Below are 18,353 nucleotides of genomic sequence, written 5' to 3' on the forward strand. Positions count from 1 at the left end.
CTCTCAGGTCTCTTCTAGTTCTAAATGATTGTATAAGGCAAAGTACTGCTAAAGAACTCAGGAACTTCAACTCTCAGATTAGAGTCATTATTCCAAAATCTGAGTACTTAAAAATATTTATATCCTTATATCTCTAATATTTAATTCATTCTATAAAAACCAAAGTTCTAACTGGCAAGTTAATTAAAATCACTAATGTCAAACTCAAATAGAAACTGAACCTTGATGGCTATTTATTGACTTAGAGGAATGGGATTGGATTATCTGTTTTTCACTGCCACTCAGTATCCCTTCCACAAATGCAGAAAATAGAGAATCAACTCTTTCTCTGTCTCTCTGTCTCTTTCACTGTCTCTGTCTCTCTGTGTCTCTCTGACTCTGTCTTTCTCTCTCTCTCTTTTTCTGCCTCTCTGTCTCCATCTCTATTTCTCTGACTCTCTGTCTCTCTGTGTGTATAATATATTATATACATATATATAAAATTAATTTATATATATATATATATATGTATACAATAAAGAGTCATCTGGAGTTATTTTGGGTATTCAGATGAAACAAATGTGTCCAGACTAAGGCTCTGGTAAAGTATAAATAATTTGGTCTCCTGAAGCTGATAGGTTCCAAGCAACTGCTTCTCCTGACAAACTGTTAGAACAACAGACCAATATATAATAATGCATCCGTTTGCAAGGTCACCTTACACCTCATTAATCTGGAAGATTCTCTCTACTAGGGAATCCAGAGCCACCCCCCCAAAAAAGATATCAGTGTCACATGGCTCCTGGGGTATATGGTGAGGACAGAACTCCATGGTCAGTGGTTAAGGGCATTAACTATTCATTTTGCTTTTCTTCTACTTTAATGCCATTTCTTTGCATCTACAAAGATTAAGCCAAATGACTGCTTTAGATGTTAAGTTATTTGATTATTAGTTACTAGATTAGGGGCAGCTAGATGGTGCAGTGGGTAGAACATCAGCTCTGGAGTCAGGAGGACTTGAGTTCGAATCCAAACTCAGACACTTGACACTAGATGCGTGACTTTGGGCAAGTTATTTAACCCTGATTACCTCACATCTAGGCCATCTCCAGTCATACTGATTCATATCTCTGGAAGAGAAAGTGAGACTGGTAACTTAGCACAGCAACCCCTTCACTCAAATCCAATTCATGTGCTTGTCATAGAATTACCTCTCTGATGTCATGGTCTTCTTCAAGAACAAAAGACAAACATTATTAGATTATAAACTTCATGGGGGCAAGGACCATGTTTTATATACCATTATTACCTCCATCAGTTCCTAGCATAATGCTCTCTCCATTGTAGGCACATAATAAATGTTTGTTTAATAAAGTTTATGGAAATATTTCCCCCCTTTGCTGCTTCCTGTAATATTTAACATTTTGTTCAATGATTGCTACTGGCTCCTAATTTTCTGGGACACTACAAAAAGGTAGCAGAGTAAATACAGATCTTTCATCCTCAAGTTTCAATGTTGTTGTTTTTCGCTCTAGATTAGCTAAACTCTCCCTTCTTAGCTTCCTTCAAGAAAGAATTCAAACCCTACCTTCCTCAAGAGGCCTTTCTGGGTCTCCCCATTAAAGCTCTCCTGAGATTACCAAGATTGTGAAATTACTAAAGCCATACATAATACACCCCTCCCTGCCAACCTCCAGAATGTGAGCTCTTTTGAGGGGAGCAATTGTGTTAAAAAATGGTTGGTGACTGATGAGGTGATTGAACTGCAAAATTCTTCTGACATGAGTGTAGGAAGCTTTCTGCTTCCTAAATCATCCAGTGAAGGGAAATTAAAGATGGCTCAAGTAAATAGTGCCAGCACCAAAAACTGAATAGAGAATTATCACTTGTATCTCTGGCATTCACCTATTTCCAGATGGGCAGATTCAGAGAGACAGGACTTTGTTGATTTACCTTTTCCAAGAAGAATTCTTTTGTTAGTGATTTACTTATAGGCTTATATTGTTCCCAGCAACACCTGCTTACAGAGAAAGGGAGGAACTCAAGATTAAAATAACAACACATTGCCAAATACTTAATTGAAAAACAGAACCCTTTGTTAGTTTTTCCCCTTGGCTAGATATGATATGAGATGTATTACTTTTTGTATTACTTGAAATAGGGAAAGTATTAGTGGAAATGAAGAGGAGAACCATGGGAAGAAGAGAGGACTTGATGGTGCCATTTGGGTTTTTTAAAGAAGTAATAATAAAAGATAAAAACAATTTTTTTTTAAAAAAAGGAAAAAAGAGCCAAAGGAGGCAAACCTTCAGGCAGGTCAGAAAGCAAAAGTAGAAAAAAAATTGATTTTGTTTCTGTTGTCTCTGAATTCATTTAGTTCCTTCTTTGGAATATTTGTATCCCATGCTTTGTATGCTCCTAGGAAGCTGAGCGGTACAGGGGATGGAGGACTAGGTCCAGAGTTAGGATGACTTTGTGTTCAAATTTGACTTCAGATACTTCCTAGCTGGGTGACCCTGAGCAAGTCACCTACTCTATTTATCTCAATTTCCTTATCTGTAAAATGAGGTTTATATAGTATCTACAAGCCAGGGTTGTTGTGAGGATCAAGTGAGATAATATTCTTAAAGTACTTAGGAAAGTGTCCTGGTACCTAGTAGGTACTATAGAAATATTACCTATTATTTACTTTATTCATTTTTTGAAATTCTCTTTTTAGTTTCACTTCCAAATTCTCTTCTTCCCTTCACCCTTATTTCACCCCTATGTCACTCATAAAAAGGCAAGAAATACAATCACCATTATATGTGGAGTCACACAGAGATATTTCCATATTAGCCAGGTTCAGTAATCTTCATGTTTAGGTCTTAAATGTTTTTTAATTGGAGTGCCCAATTAATTTTAATTGCAGTGCCCACTCTTGTTGTGTACAGTTGCAAAATTCTAAAGATCTAATCTTCTGTTTCATTCATTATTGCCTTATTTTAGTTCTTCATTCCAACCAGTTCAATATTAAGAAATATTTAAAGGACATTTCCCTTTTTAAATGAACAAATATAGAACAGGAACACAAATAGGTGGGACAGCTAGGTGGCACTGTAGACAGAGTGCCAGGTCTGGAGTCAGAAAGACTTTCATTTTCTGAAGTTCAAATCCGGTCTCAGTCACTAACTATGTGATCCTGGACAAGTCACTTATTCCTGTTGGCTTTAATTTCCTCATCTGTCAGATGAGCTGAAGAAGGAAATGGCAAACCTTATATGCTAAGAAAACCTTATATGAAGCCATGGAGTATCAGACATGATTGAAAAATAGTCAGTCAATAACAACAAAATGACACTGAGTTAACTTCCATAAAAGTACCTTTAAAAAAGTATGAAATATTCAAAAACTATATGAAAAAACTAACTCAGTAACAATTAAAGAAAAGCAAATTAATAGGGTACTATCTCAAAACCATCAGAGTGGCTAAGACGGCAAAAAAAGGAATATAATAAATGTTGAGAGGAATATGAGAGAATAATAATGCACTGTTGGTGGAGCTATGAATTATTTCAACAATTTTTGAACTTTGAATTTTGGAACTATATCCAAAGGCATAAACTCTGTGCATACTCTCTGATCCATAAAATATTGGTCTGATGATGGCATTACAAAAGAAGTTATGAAAGATATAGTTCTGCAATGATCAAATACAATACTTTTTTATTTTAAATTATTTTTTTCCAATTATATCCAAAGGTAGTTTTCAGCATTTATCCATTTGCAAGTTTATGAGTTTCACATTTTTTTCTACCACCTTCTCTTCCATCCCCCCCTCCCAGGGCTGTGAAAAATCTGGTAAAAGTTATACATGTATAAATGTGTTTAACACATTTCCATATTAGTCATTTGTAAAAGAGAATTAGAACTAAGGGGAAAGAATCCATGAGATAGAAAAAAAAGCATAAAGGAAATTTAAAAAGTGAACATAGTATACTTTGTCTGCATTGAGATGTCATAGGGTTTTTTGGTTTTGGGGTTTATTACTTGGATGTGGATGTTATTTTCTATAACAGGTCACTCAGGGTTGTCTTGATTAAAGACAATTCTAAAGAACTTGTGATGGAAAATGCTATTCACATCCAGAGAAATAACTATGGAGTCTGAATGCAGACCAAAGCATACAATATCTACTTTAAAAAAATTTGTTTTATGTTTTTTCTCTCATAGTTTTTTCCTTTTTGTTTTGATTCTTCTTTCACAGCATGACTATTAAGGAAATATGTTTAATGAATATATACATGTCTAACCTATATTAGATAACTTATTGTTAAGGGGAGAAAGGGAGAAAAATAAGGAACTCAAAAACTTATAAAAAGTGAATATTAGGGGCAGCTAGGTGGCACAGTGGATAGAGTACTGGCCTTGGAGTCAGGAGTACCTGAGTTCAAATCTGACCTCAGACACTTAACATATATATATATATATATATGTATATATATATATATATATATAAAAAACATATGAATATTAAAAACTATTTTCACATGTTGTTGGAATTTTTTTTACAAAGAACTATGGCTCATGTTGACTAGAGGACCAAAAAGTCCTCTAGTGTTCTCTTACCACCTGTATGGTACAGAAGTAAAAAAATATTTATTAAGCACTTACTGTGTTTTCAGACACTATGTTAAAAGCTGGAGATAAAAAGAAAGGCAAAAAAAATATGCCTTACTTTTCCCTAGAGACTTTTAGAAGGCAAGGACACAACACAACTATCCAGAAATAGCCCAACCCTGGAGCTATACTGATCTGCTCAAAGAGGTCTCATCTTGCTCTAACTCTCCCCCTTTTAAGGACAACCAAATCAAGCAACAGAGAATTGGACTAGTTTAAAATCCTTCTCAGACAGTCTACTTCTTCTGGCTTATCTGTTTTCTACAGGCACCCCACAGAATGGTAAAGACATTATTTATTGGAAGCCTCAGGGCTGTTTCACAAGCCATTTCTTGTTGTTCCCAAAGTCTGTTACTGGGCAAACAAATATCAGCAAAAAAAAGAGACAATCCTTATCTCCAGGGCATTTCTATTTGAATTGAGAAAGTCCACACATGAAAGGGAAGATGAAAGGGAAAGAAGTTCAGAGTACAGTCTGAAGAGAGAAATAGAGACATGACTGGCCTTAAGAACCTTGAAGGAAGCATCCACCACCAGAGGAGAGACCCTAGAGGTGTGAAGAGTACTTCTCATGTGAATATTAAGACTGCAAAGATCTTTTAGAATGAAGAAACTTCTGGATCATGGTGGAGAAATGAGAAGAGTACAACTTTGTAAGAAATGAAAATTTCTTCATTCAGCTTCTTGTTCCAACATGCTCTGGCACTCTCAGTAGTTTCCCATGCTACTTGAATTACAATTGATTATAATTCAAGGGGGGAAAGTTGCTATTTTTTTTTTCTTTCCTAAAGGTCTTTAAAACTTAGAGAATTTTTTTAGGTTTTTTTTTTGCAAGGCAATGAGGTTAAGTGACTTGCCTAAGGCCACACAGTTAAGTAATTATTAAGTATCTGAGCCTGGATTTGAACTCAGGTATTCCTGACTCCAGGGATGGTGCTCTATCCACTATGCAACCTAGCCACTCCTTAGAGAATTTTTTAATGCAAATTTTATATTTCAATAGAAAAAAAGTATGACTGTAAAGAAAGATCTAGACTTTTTGACTGCACAACTATGTAGTCAAACTTTACAGAGATATGTTTCTGAATGGGAGCATTCAATAGAAGTTGACATCAAGTTCTTGTTCTGGGCTTACTCTAATGGCAACACACCCTCAATCCTAATTCAAGGTTGGGATGAAGAGGTGTTCGAAAGTCACTGAACATTTAACAAAAGAGGTTTACTTTTCCCTATCACAGCAAGGATAATCAGCAAGTATACAAGGGTCTTTAATTTTTCTGGACATGGCCCTCTTGTCTCCCTTTGGAAATAAGTCTGGTAAGTAAGTTGTTAGAGTATGGCAGAACTGATCTGAGAAACTGGGATTTTTTTTTTTTGTCTCTGAAATAGGAGGCTTAGTCTGAGCTATCTACTTTAAAAAGTAAACATAGTATGCTTTGTCTGCATTCAGATGTCATAGGGTTTTTTTGTTTTGGGGGTATTTTTCCTGGATGTGGATGTCATTTTCCATAACAGGTCCCTCAGGGTTGTCTTGATCAAAGACAATTCTAAAGAACTTGTGATGGAAAATGCTATCCACCTAGGTCTGAGATACTGGGATTTTTTTTTATGTCTCTGAAACAGGAGGCTTAGTCAGTAAAGGTAGAGTTAGTTGTCAGGGAAATTGGGGCAAGTGTATCAGGAAAATTCTATCACCTATAACCACTCTGCTCTGAGGCAGGAAGAGAGAGTTAATAAATTCTAGAAATTTTACACACAATAGGGATTTTAAAATTCTCAATCAGATATTCTTTCTAATCATTACTGGAGACACATGGAAGCATTTCCAGTTTTATAGAACTAGTCTAGATGTTGTTGTTTGTCCTTTGTTTTCAAAGAGGCCCAAATGCTCCACATCACCTGCTTGAGCTACCTTCATGATTGTTAAAACAAATTGTTTTCATCTTCCCATTCCCCTGGGGAAGTCTTCACATGCTTGGAGTAGACACCCTTCTAACTCACTAGCAAATTTGGAGTCTGTTGGTTTTCCTCAACCTGGTTTAGCCCACTGAGATGGTTTTACTGGAGTATGGTTGGTGGGCATGCTACAGCTTCTTGAAGCCACACTAACCCAGCTAAGATTAGAGAGATTTGCCACTGGGTTGACTTCAGGATGATGAAATTTTTAACCATGAGGATCTCAAATGCTAAGGAGTGAGTTGTAAATAAGATGCTATCAGATTGTGGAGGAAGTACTCTTCATCAAAAGTACAGATCTTTCAAGTGTCTAAGTCACTAGTCTTTCCAAAAATTCATCATAATTTTCAGATATTCATGGACATGGTTATAAGCTTCTGTTCCTGTGTCCTAGCATATCCCATATTTAACAGAATAATTAATTCTAATAATAGGAAGTAATGAAAAAGAAGGAAATGCAGTAGGAGAGATTAAAAAACACTGATTAAATTTAAACCTGAAAGGGAATGGACTGCAGACTGGCTCCTCTCCCTCACCTTTCATACATCTAAATGAGGATATTTTCCAATATTTGTGCAAGACTGAACAGTTATTAGCCTACCCTCACACTATTACAATGACTGATGAGAACCAGTTACTTTTCTTCCAACTTCTAGCTTCTTTGGGATAAGATTATTTAAGAATCTTTAAAAACACTCTGAGAACTATTATTTTTCTGTATAATATTTACTCACTTATCTATATCCATGAAACAAATATTTGTTGAATATCTATTAATTACAATGCTGGTACAAAAAAACCCTCAAACAAGCAAAAGATTTGGGCTTTGTTGTCTGTCTTTCATTGAAAGAGAACCAATGATATCAGGAAGGTGATCAGTGGCAAGATATAGGTCATGATGACAGGAGATGACCCTGATGCAGTGGGACACTTGACAAAGATCTTTCCCAGATCTCTTTTTTGTTTGTGACAGTGCTCAATCAGAGATTAAGGCTAGATAAAGTATGGACATGGGGTCTTTAAGAAAGGCAGCACCAGGACATAGAACCTAAAGTCAAAGTCTCACACTCTATGTATAATATTGATCATTGAGTCACCATTCTCAAATAAATTTCTCAAGTAAATAGGTTAGAAAGCCTTCAATATTTTTATAGAAGTGATGGATATTTAATTTCATTTGTAGAAATGGGTAATCCTTTCCTAGCTATCTACACATATACTCTATCTTTTTCTACCTGTCTTTTCCCCTGAAACTGTGGTGGAACTTTGGGCACCAGATGTAGATATGACACATCATTCTTATATTTGTAAAGTACTTTAGAATTGGCAGGGTGTGCAAGTTCATTGGATTAAGGATTAAGAGTTGGGATGGGGGGCTGGATTCAAGATGGTGAAGTAAAGACAGGGACTCCCATGAACTCTCCCCCCAAACCACTCCAAATATCTTTAAATAATGACTCAAACCAAATTCTAGTGTCAGAACCCACAAAAAGACTAAATGAAAGAATTTTTCAGTCCAAGACAACTTGGAAGATCTGTGGGAAAGGTCTTTTATAATGGGGTTAGAAAGGGTCCATAGCACAGTCCTAGCAAAGATAGAACAAACAAATCCTAGTCATCCAGGAACATACCTTGGGGTCCCATGGTTCCTGGGGGTGTCTGGGTCTGTAGCAACAGCAGAGGTTTCCAGACCTATCAACCCTTGCCAAGGACAAGGGCAGCAGGAAAACTCTTCCATACCAGAGTGAGAGTAGAGACTAGTCCAGCATAGGTCTCAGCACAGACCTGGTTCCAAGTGACCAGGAGCAGGTTTGGGGGGTGCCACCAGCAGGGAGTCATTCAACTGCTGCTTCCAGAGAGCTTAGCCCAGAGAATCACAGGAGATTATAGAGGTATCTTTGCTATCTGTGAAGCAGGATTCTGTTGCTTCACCCATAAAATGTAGAATGGAGTTTAGGGAAGCTGATGACTTGGTGAGTAATCAAGAAACAATAAAATAAAAACCAAAAGAATGAAAAACTGCATGAAAATGTGAAATATTTCATTGGAAAAACAACTGACCTGGAAAACAGATCCAGGAGAGATAATTTTAAAATTATCGGAAGACTTGAAAATCACGACCAAAAAAAAGAACTTGGACCTCATTTTTTCAGAAATTATCTAGGAACATTGCCCTGATATACTAGAAGCAGAGGGTAAAATAGAAATTGAAAGAATCCACCAATCAACCCCTGAAAGAGATCCCAAAATGAAAACTGCCAGGAAGAGTATAAGACAAATTTCAGAACTCCCAAGTCAAGGAGAAAATGTTGCAAGCAGCCAAAAAAGAATCAATTCAAATATCATGGAGCTACAGTCAGGATAACACAAGAATTAGCAACTTATACATTAAGGAATCATAGGGCTTGGAATATGATATTCCAGAAGACATTGGATTACAACCAAGAATCAACTACCAGCAAAGTTGAACATACTCTTTCAGGGGAAAAAGATGAATATTCAATGAAATTGGAAACTTTCAAACTTTCTTGATGAAATGACCAGAACTGAACAGAAAGTTTGATCTTCAAATACAGGACTCAGGTGAAGCAAAACAATGGTGAATGGGAAGGGCAATTTATGAGGGATTTAATGCTGTTGAACTGCTTGTCTTTCTGCAAGGGAAGATGAACCTTCTCATTTATTAAGACAGTTAGAAGGAGCATATATAGACAAGGAACAAGAGGGAGTTGAATTTGAAGGTATAATATATATTAAAAAGATATAATTAATGGGGGAGAAAGGAATGTCCTGAGAGAAAGGGAAAGGAAAGGTAGAATGGGGTAATTTATTTCATATAAAAGAGGTAAGAAAAAGCAGTTTCAGTGATGTGGAAGAGGGAGAAAGTAGGGGAAGTGAATGAGCCTTACTCTCATTGTAACTCAGAGAGAGAGAATAACATGCACTCTCAATTGAGTATAGAAATCTATCTTACCCTACAGAAAAATAGGAGAGGAAAGGGATGGGAAAAAGGACACAAGGGGAAATGGAAGGAGGGTATAGGTGATAGAAGAAAGAGAAGATTGTAGGAGATGGTATTGAGATGCAACACACTTTTGAAGAGGGATAGGGTGAAAGGAGAGAAAGAGAGAATAGAATAAATGGGGATGGAAGGAATAGGATGGTGCAACTATGGGAAAATATATTGAAGCAATTTCTCTAATGCACTTATAATGAATACTAACCATCCTAAAGACAAAGTTGATGGTGTCTAAATGCAGATGGAAGCATACCTTTTTTTTCTCACTTTATTTTTCTTGAGGTGTCTCTTTGTGAGGGGGGGTTATGTTCACTTTTACAACATGATTACTGTAGTAATGTTTTTCATGGTTACACATTTTTAACCTATACCAAGTAACTTGTTTTCTCAATGGGTGGAATGGGATGGTGGTAAGGAAGAGAATTTGGAACTCAAGGTTTTGGAAATAAATGTTGAAATTTGTTTTTGCACATAGCTGGGGGGAAATTTAAAAATTAAATAAATTACACATTTTAAAAAAGAGTTGGAATGAATCTCAGAAGTCATCTAGTCCAACTCCATCATTTTATATACAAGGGAAGTGAAATCTAAGAAAGTGAAGTAATTTGCCCAAGGTCACACAGGAAGTAAGCATGAATAAATGAATGAATGAATGAACAAAAGCATTAATTAAATATTTGATGGGATTCTAGGTGACACAATAAATAGAGCACCAGGTCTGATGTCAGGAATCCCTGAGTTCAAATACAACCTTAGATCCTTACTATCTATGTAATCCTGGGCAAGTCACTTAATCCTCTTTGCCTAGGTTTCCCCATCTATAAAATGAACTGGAGAAAGAAATAGGAAACTACTTCAGGATCTTTAGCAAGAAAGTCATTATAAGATTACAAAGAGTCAGACATAATTAAACTACAACTGAAGATTCAGACATAAATGAACTACATACTGAACTACAACAACAAAACATTTAGTATGTGATAAGCGCTAAGGACACAAATAGAAAATTAAGATAGTCCCTGCTCTCAAAGAGCTCATGGTCTAATTGGGAGAGACTACAAACATACATATTGACCTATATGTATCATGTCTAATTATATGTGTATATATGTGGAAAGACTATATATGTATAAATACATATATGTAAATGTATATCTACATGTATTTACTTATACATATATGTGTACACATATAATACACTGTGTATGTCTACATATATATACATGGAGAAATTATGTACATGCATTAACATTGGGAAAGACAATAAATATTTATGTATATATGTTTACATATATGTTTGTATGCCAGTAGGACTGATTAATGGACTTGGTGGTGCTAAAAGATCAGCTGAAGGGTAGATGGCAAGGTCCAGGCAATCTTAGGGTATACAGACAAATAAGATGGCAAGGTCTGGTGATGTAGAGGGTGTAGTGAAAGGTCAGCTAATAAGGTCCAGTGATCCTGTATTTTATAAGAAGGATTATAAGTGATGATCCCATTTCAAGAATAGCCTTGTCAATTTTGCATTGTGTCAGAGAGAGGAATAGGGTTGCATAGAGATACAGTCTACTAACCTTAATTATCAGGGAATAACTGTAGGGTTTGAATGCAATGGGGACTCTGAGTTCCCTCCTGCAGAGGAGGGGACAGGGAGTCAATGTCTGGTCAGGAACGGGAAAGAGAACATTGACAGGAAGGTTGAGGGGTAAAGGGTTTCCTGCAGCTACTGTCTTTGGCTGTAAGCCAGGAGAACGGAATCTGGATCTGCTATATAACACAGACTGGTCAGATGAGGGAAGAAGCATAGCAGAGGCAGGAATTTCACCTAGGTCCTCTGTTTCCAGAGTCAGCATTCTTTCTATACTTTGCTGCCATCTTTGTCTCCAAACCTCTTCTAATCCCTCCCTTCCCAATATCTTTTCCTATCCTGAACCCAAGCACATCCCCAGGCTGAAGACTTAAGGCAAGTCAGGCATCATGAAGGGACTTGGGAAAGATTCAATACCCTGGGGAGCAACAGTCCTAGTCTGGGCAAGGAAATGGGGCTTGTTCTCTTCCTCCATGTATGTCACAGCTTGGGGCATGATTCTAGACTAGTAATTCTATGCAAGGTCCGTTTCTGTCACTACCTCCTATCCTTTCAGCATGTTTGCATTAGAGAGAACTCATGCTCAGTGGATTTGAACATCTATCTGGGTCACCAATGTTAAGATCCAAATGGAAATATTTCAAAAACAGAGAGTTAAAAATACATTTCTTTCCAAGTACACATTGACATACAAAGGAAGGAATTTGAATTTTTGTGGGGAACAGATGAGTATGTGCAGCAGGTTAACAACAAGGGACACCTCCCTCATCATGTATAATTTGTTATCAGGTTTAAAAGAAATATATTTTCATTCTTGGTTCTTCCAAACTGTTCTAAACATTCTGTATCAGGGAAATAAGAATACTGGATCAGAATTCTACAGTCACTAGTGAGTATGGACCAAAATGAGTCAAAGGAAGAACATCCCATTTCAATTTTGAGAGGTATGGGAGTATGCAAAGATATCTAATTACAAATAATAGAATATTGTGAGTTAATTGCTTCACCTACTGAGAATGTATACATCTTAGAACTCTTTTTTCAGATGGATTGGTTTGCCAGTAGTCTCCACCGAGTATGCCTTGAAAATGAGACTAAGCAAAGAGGTAGGAGTGGAGAAGATGGCTGATGATGGTATAAACAATCTTTTCCTGGAGGGTTTGTTACTTAAATCTATGACTGTTTTTCAGTGCCAGGTAGGTATCCTTGGTGGCCAGTGCTGTGTGGAAGCAGAGAAGCTGCGGGACACAGGGTTCAAGTACTCCCTTGGGAATGTGGCTTGTAGCTTTCCACTCATTATAGAGTACAGGGAACCAGCTAACTAGAGGCTGAGAAACACCCCCTTATCTGGAAGAACTGCCCAGTACACTGTCCTTGCCAGGAAGATGAGTCAATGGGATTAGGGACTTTCCAGTCTCTCAATAGCTCTGATATAAAAAATGAAATGGAAGAGGTTCTTATGGAACAGTGCTTAAATTCTGAGAGGCTTCTGTAGATTTTTAATTCTTTGCCCTTTCAGTGATGAAGAGGGAGTCAACCTCTGTGCTGTAGCTGACAAGGGAGCTAAGGAAAAAGCTAGAGAATAAATGTGAATAAAGGGCAGAGCAGGATACTTCAAGGTATGCAAGATGTGAGATTTTTCTGGCTAACATTTCTTAGATGTCATTACTAAGGTCTATATGCACAGTTTTACTTTTTTTTTGTTCTTATCCTAATTTTCCTGTACTTATCTCTTCTCTGCTTCCTTTTTTGTAGCTGAGGAAATGACCCTAGTGTCATAGTGATGATACCTTAAATTTGAAAGTGTTTAACTTTTCAGAGCTATCATCATTTAATAAATTTAATAAATAGTTACTGAGCACCTCCCAGTTACTAGCTGTGTAACCTCAAATAAGTCACAATTATTCCAGGCCTCTTTTTCATCTTCAAAATGAAGGATTTGGATCAAATGGTCTCTGAGATTCCTTCCTCTAAATTAATTTGTGGGCCTGTATGTTTGACATTCTGGGGAAGACAGAGATATGTAAAATGGGATTCCTTCCTTTCTTCAGCTTGATAACAATTGTTTCAGTCATGACCCCATTTGGGAATTTCTTGGCAAAGTTGCTGAAATGCTTTATTTCCTTCTTTAGCTCATTTTACAGGTAAGGAAACAGGGTTAAATAACTTGTCCAGGGTCACACAGCTTATAAGTGTCTGGGGCCAGATTTGAACTCATGAAGAGTCTTTATGACTCCAGATCTGCCATCTTTGCACTATGGTGCTATCTAGTTACCCTAAACTTACTATCTAGGTGGAAGATTAAGATACACACCTATGAGACATTAACTAAGAATATAAAGTAACAGATAACAAGGTATGACTCAAGGAGGGTTTATTTCTACAAATGTTTTATGCATTTTCCTATAATTCTGAAACAAGCCTGTGAGGAAGGTAGAGTAGTCATTGTAATTTGATATCTATGGTAACTACAGCACAGAAATGTTCTGCTTAGCCACTGAATGTGTTAACTTGGTATCTCATCTATAAAATTGGATTGGGGAGGCAGGAAGGTTTGGGTTGGGGGTGGGAGTAGAGCCATTTTATAGTTTTGCCAGCTTTATAATTCTCTGATTCTCTGATTTGTGTTTGTCATACCAAAGAGTGTGATGTCAAATGCTTAAAGGCTGACTCTATGATCCCTTAATCCATTTTAAAATTTAATCTGTACTAGTAACATTTCTCTATTATTTTCTTAAATCAACAGAAGATAAAATAATTCAAGCTCCAATTTGCAGCATTTGCCAGTTTCTGAGGTGTAAATGCTCACATTAAAAATTTAGAAGTTGATTCTCATGAGCTCATTTGAGCTAGCTCCAGCACATCCCTGTAATATGACCTCAGAGAAGTCACAATCTTGGGGTCATTTTGTAGGTAAAGATAATTTTCAAGTCCCCTCCAGATTATAGTAGTTCTACATAGACAGGTGGTAGCAGAGTTGAGATTAAAACCCAGGTTTCTTGAATCTAAATTCAAGGTTTCAATAGTCCAATGTCTATAGGAAACAGAGAAACACTATAATTTGAAGTACATGGTAAGCCACAACTCTGACAGCAAGGACACACATTCCCCTCTTTTCTATCAGCAACAGGTTTTCCATATAACCTAAATAATATAAATGAATTATTTTGGTTGCATTTGACGGTAATTGGCAGTTTTTGTTTTTTAATAGAAAGGAAGTATTGCATAGGAAAGAGAATCTAGACCTTTGTTGTAATTGAGTCTTTCAATTGAGTTCAACTCTTAGACTTTAATAAACAAGAAACTCTAGGTGTAAATCTTATCTCTCATTCTTATTAATTATGCAACCATGGACAAATTACTGAATCTCAGTTACTTCATCTAAAAAATAAAGATAAATATTTTTTATACTAACCTCATATTGGGCAGCAAGATGGTGTAGTAATTACAGTGCCAGACATGGGGTCAGGAAGACCTGAATTCAAATCTGGTTTCAGACACTTACCAGCTCTAACATATTGGGCAAGTTGACCCTATTGACCTCAATTTCCTCATCTGTAAAATTAACTAGTAAAGGAAATGGTAAACCAATCTAGTATCTTTGCCAAGAAAATCCCAGAAGGAATCATCAAGAATTGGATATGATTGAAATGACTGAACAACAACACAGCAAACTTATAGAATCATAAGGCAGCTTAAATTATGTAATATACATAAACTGCTTTGTAAATGAAAATATCATATAAAAGTCAGTTATTATTCTTTGCACCTAATAATCATTTTCACCTTTACACCTCAAAATCTTAATTAACTTGTAATTATACTCAACCCCTACATGTACATTTGTTTATCCAACTGTTCCAAACTCCTGCTTACTTAAGCTTTCCTTTTGCCAAGGAAAATACAACTTGGCACTTCTTACATATTTTCTTTGCTATAATTCCATGCAGTATCAAAATATACTTTGTTTTCTAAAACATATATTGAAAGGTATTTCCCACATTTTGGTCCTGTCTTCAAAAGAAAGAGCAGAGAATATAACAGAAAAGAGATACCATATTTGTCTTAGTGATGCTAGTAACCAATTATATGTATGTGTGTCTATACACAAATGTATAACATATAGTCAATGTTGTTCCTGGTTGATTTCTACAGACTCCAATGTACTCTGAAGTCCAATGTGGCCCTAGTTCCCAGCAGACCTCCAGGGTGCATTTTGTTTCAAGAGACACTGCCCTCACCATGGCAATATCATGTTTGCATGGTTACAAGGACTTACACAGAGGAAAAGATATTTCTGGCAACCCAAACTTGAAATAATCATGGGATCTCCCAGGTTTGAATCTGATCCCATTCATTCATCATGAAGAATTTACACACTAAAGCAACTTGTTAAGGTTGCTGTTGTTTTTTTTAATGGTGAACTGGTATTTTTACCAAAATAAGAATCTATATAAAAAGTTCTCCTATTATCCTAAATCACTTTTAACAGCTATTATGATGTTTAATGAACTATAAGCATCTTCAGAGATGGACCATATTATATCAAATCAAGAGCCATTTATTAATCACCATGCATGAGTTAGTGAGATTAGTTCTGAGGATACAAGGAAAGGCAAAAGAGTTTGTGATCTCAAGGACCTTACTATCAAATGTAGGAAGCCACATGAATAAGCTAAAGGAACAAACAAGCTCTATACAGAATAAATTGGAAATATTACTGAAAGAAGGATTTAGAATTAAGGGCGAGTAGGAAAAGAATTCCTAGAGGAGATGAAGCTGACAAAAGTCAAAGTCAAGAGGCACTGCTAAAAAAGTATGGGGAAACAGCCAGAGAAAATTCTTAGTTGAGAGATGGAGCATCTTATTCAAGGAACATCAAGGAGATTAGTGTCACTTGATATCAGAATATCTGGAGAGGAGGAAGGTTAAGAGGACTAGAAAGGTAGGAAGAGAATAAATTTTTGAAGGACTACAAAAAGCCAAAAAAGAGGATCTTATATTTGATCCTGGAACTAATTAGGAAGCCACTGGAGTTTCTTTAATAGGAGGGTCACATGATCAGATCTATGCTTTAGAAACAACAGTTTGACAGCTAAATGGAAGATGGATTAGAATGAGTAGAGACTTGAGTCATGGAGATCAAGCAGCAGGCTAATGCAATAGTTCATGAGAGTGGTGGAAGAGATATTGCAAGGGGAAAAATAGAACTTGACAACTGATTGAATATAAGAAGTGAGAAAGAAAATGAAGAGTTAGGGATGACCAATAGATTAGGAGTCTGGGGGGTCTGGGAGGATGTGGTACCTTGATTGTAACATTTCCTTAACTTTGATTGGATCAAGGAGAAGGTTCTGGGGGGAGGAAGATAATAAGTTCACAGTTTTGAACATGTTATAAGTTTATGAGGCATTTAATTCAAGAAATCTAATAGAGTTGAAAGAGTGAAAATGTGGAACGAGGCTAGGGCTATAAAAATAGATCTCAGAATCATCTGTATAGAGATCGTAATTAAATATACAAAGGCTGATGAGATCACCAAGTGAAACAGTATAGAAGACAGGAAAAGAGAGCCCATGAGAGATATTTGGGAGACACTCAGGGTTGGGGGTCAAGATGAAGATCCAGCAAAAGAAACTGAGAAGTAACTATGAAACAGGTGTAGAAAAACTAGAGAAGAGCAGTATCTCGAAAACCTAGAGAGGGAGGGTGATCCACTGTGTTAAAAATTAGAGACGTGACAATTAAGAGATAATTGGGCTAGGTATGGAGGCATGTTCCTATAATACTTGCTATGGAGTAGGTTTAGGTTTGTCTTCTCTCCTGAGCTCAGAAATTCTAAACTTTAGTATATCCAAAGACAATTAATTAGATGTCTATACTGTCTGGGACCAATATAATAAGTTGCTAGAAGAAGAGAACCGTCAGACTACCCAAGGAGGGACAAACTAATCCAGGTTGAGGAGCAAGTGCCAGTAGTAGGACTGGCCATGAGACCACTGCATTTCCATTTGGACCAAGAAACATAGAGATAGATAGAGGGATAGAGAGAGAGAGAGAGAGAGAGAGAGAGAGAGAGAGAGAGAGAGAGAGAGAGAGAGAGAATCACAGAGAAACAAAGAGACATAGAAAGAGAAAGAGACAGAAGATTCAGAATTGGAGAGTCAGTTACACAGAAAGAAAGAAAGTGTTCATTGGAAACTAGCCAGACTACAAAGAACTAAGAGAGTGAGAGGAAAGGAAATGGAGGCACTAGTTGTAGACAACCTTCTTCAGGAAGTTTAACTACAAATAAGAGGAGAGTTAGTGGGGATAGATGACCCGAATTTTCATATCTCATCATAAAAGTATTAAAGAAAAAAAGGAAAGAATGAGAGGCAACAAATGTTGCATAGTCATAGTCATAGAAACTGTATTTGAAGTCTGGGAGACAAATTAAAATTCTGCCTCCATTCACTGGGGAGTTACAGAGAAGTCATTTAACCTTCCAGATGTTCAGAAACTCACTAAAACTATGAGTCACAAATGTTTTACAATCAGCATTGAGTGGGTAGATGAAGTTGTTCCCTCACCCATGAAATTGCAGGTCTTGGATACTGGTGCATGAGGAAGGATTATTGCTTGGAAGATAGGGAGAAGGAGGAAGACAGATTCTCAGAAGTGATAGCAAAGATAGAGAGAACAGGAAGAAGGCTAGCTTGACCAGGATGTAGGGTGTGGGCTGAGTGAGAGCAGATATCAGACCATTCACATAAGGAAACATCTGTGAAAAAAAACTTGAAATTTGTACTGAATTAACATATTTATTTATTATTATATAATAAAGTATATTTTGCCCTAATTTTGACCTTACCCAAGAACTCAAAAGAAAATTGTAGACAACAACAGATTAACTCTTTCAATGACCTCAGGCTAAATGACAAGAGCAGTAATAGCCATCATGTTGTTGGGGAAAATGAGTAGTGAAAAAATGTTTCCCAGCTCAAAAGAGGAAGCAGCTGTAAAAGGGATGGGTCAGTCTTTGGAATATATTTAAAGGACACAGGGTTCAGAAGAAGACTTAAGAAAGATATGATTCTCTCTGGAGCACAATCTAATTCTAATATATGAAATTTAAAGATGACACTACTAATTCTGATGAAAATTTTTGTA

The 18,353-nt window shown here is 36.5% G+C and overlaps 1 long non-coding RNA gene across 4 annotated transcripts in view; it reads right to left on the bottom strand.

Annotated features, from left to right (window-relative positions):
* The window catches only part of LOC141513071 (uncharacterized), a 35,438-nt gene extending 33,236 nt beyond the window's left edge, over nucleotides 1–2,202 (bottom strand). For all 4 annotated transcript variants that reach the window (XR_012475692.1, XR_012475691.1, XR_012475690.1 and 1 more), the window contains exon 1: nucleotides 1,933–2,202. This is a non-coding gene — a long non-coding RNA (uncharacterized LOC141513071). The remainder of the gene's footprint in view (nucleotides 1–1,932) is intronic.
* Between the last annotated feature and the right edge of the window lie 16,151 nt (nucleotides 2,203–18,353).

Source organism: Macrotis lagotis, chromosome 2 (assembly GCF_037893015.1).
Source record: "Macrotis lagotis isolate mMagLag1 chromosome 2, bilby.v1.9.chrom.fasta, whole genome shotgun sequence".
NCBI classification, from domain to species: domain Eukaryota; kingdom Metazoa; phylum Chordata; class Mammalia; order Peramelemorphia; family Peramelidae; genus Macrotis; species Macrotis lagotis.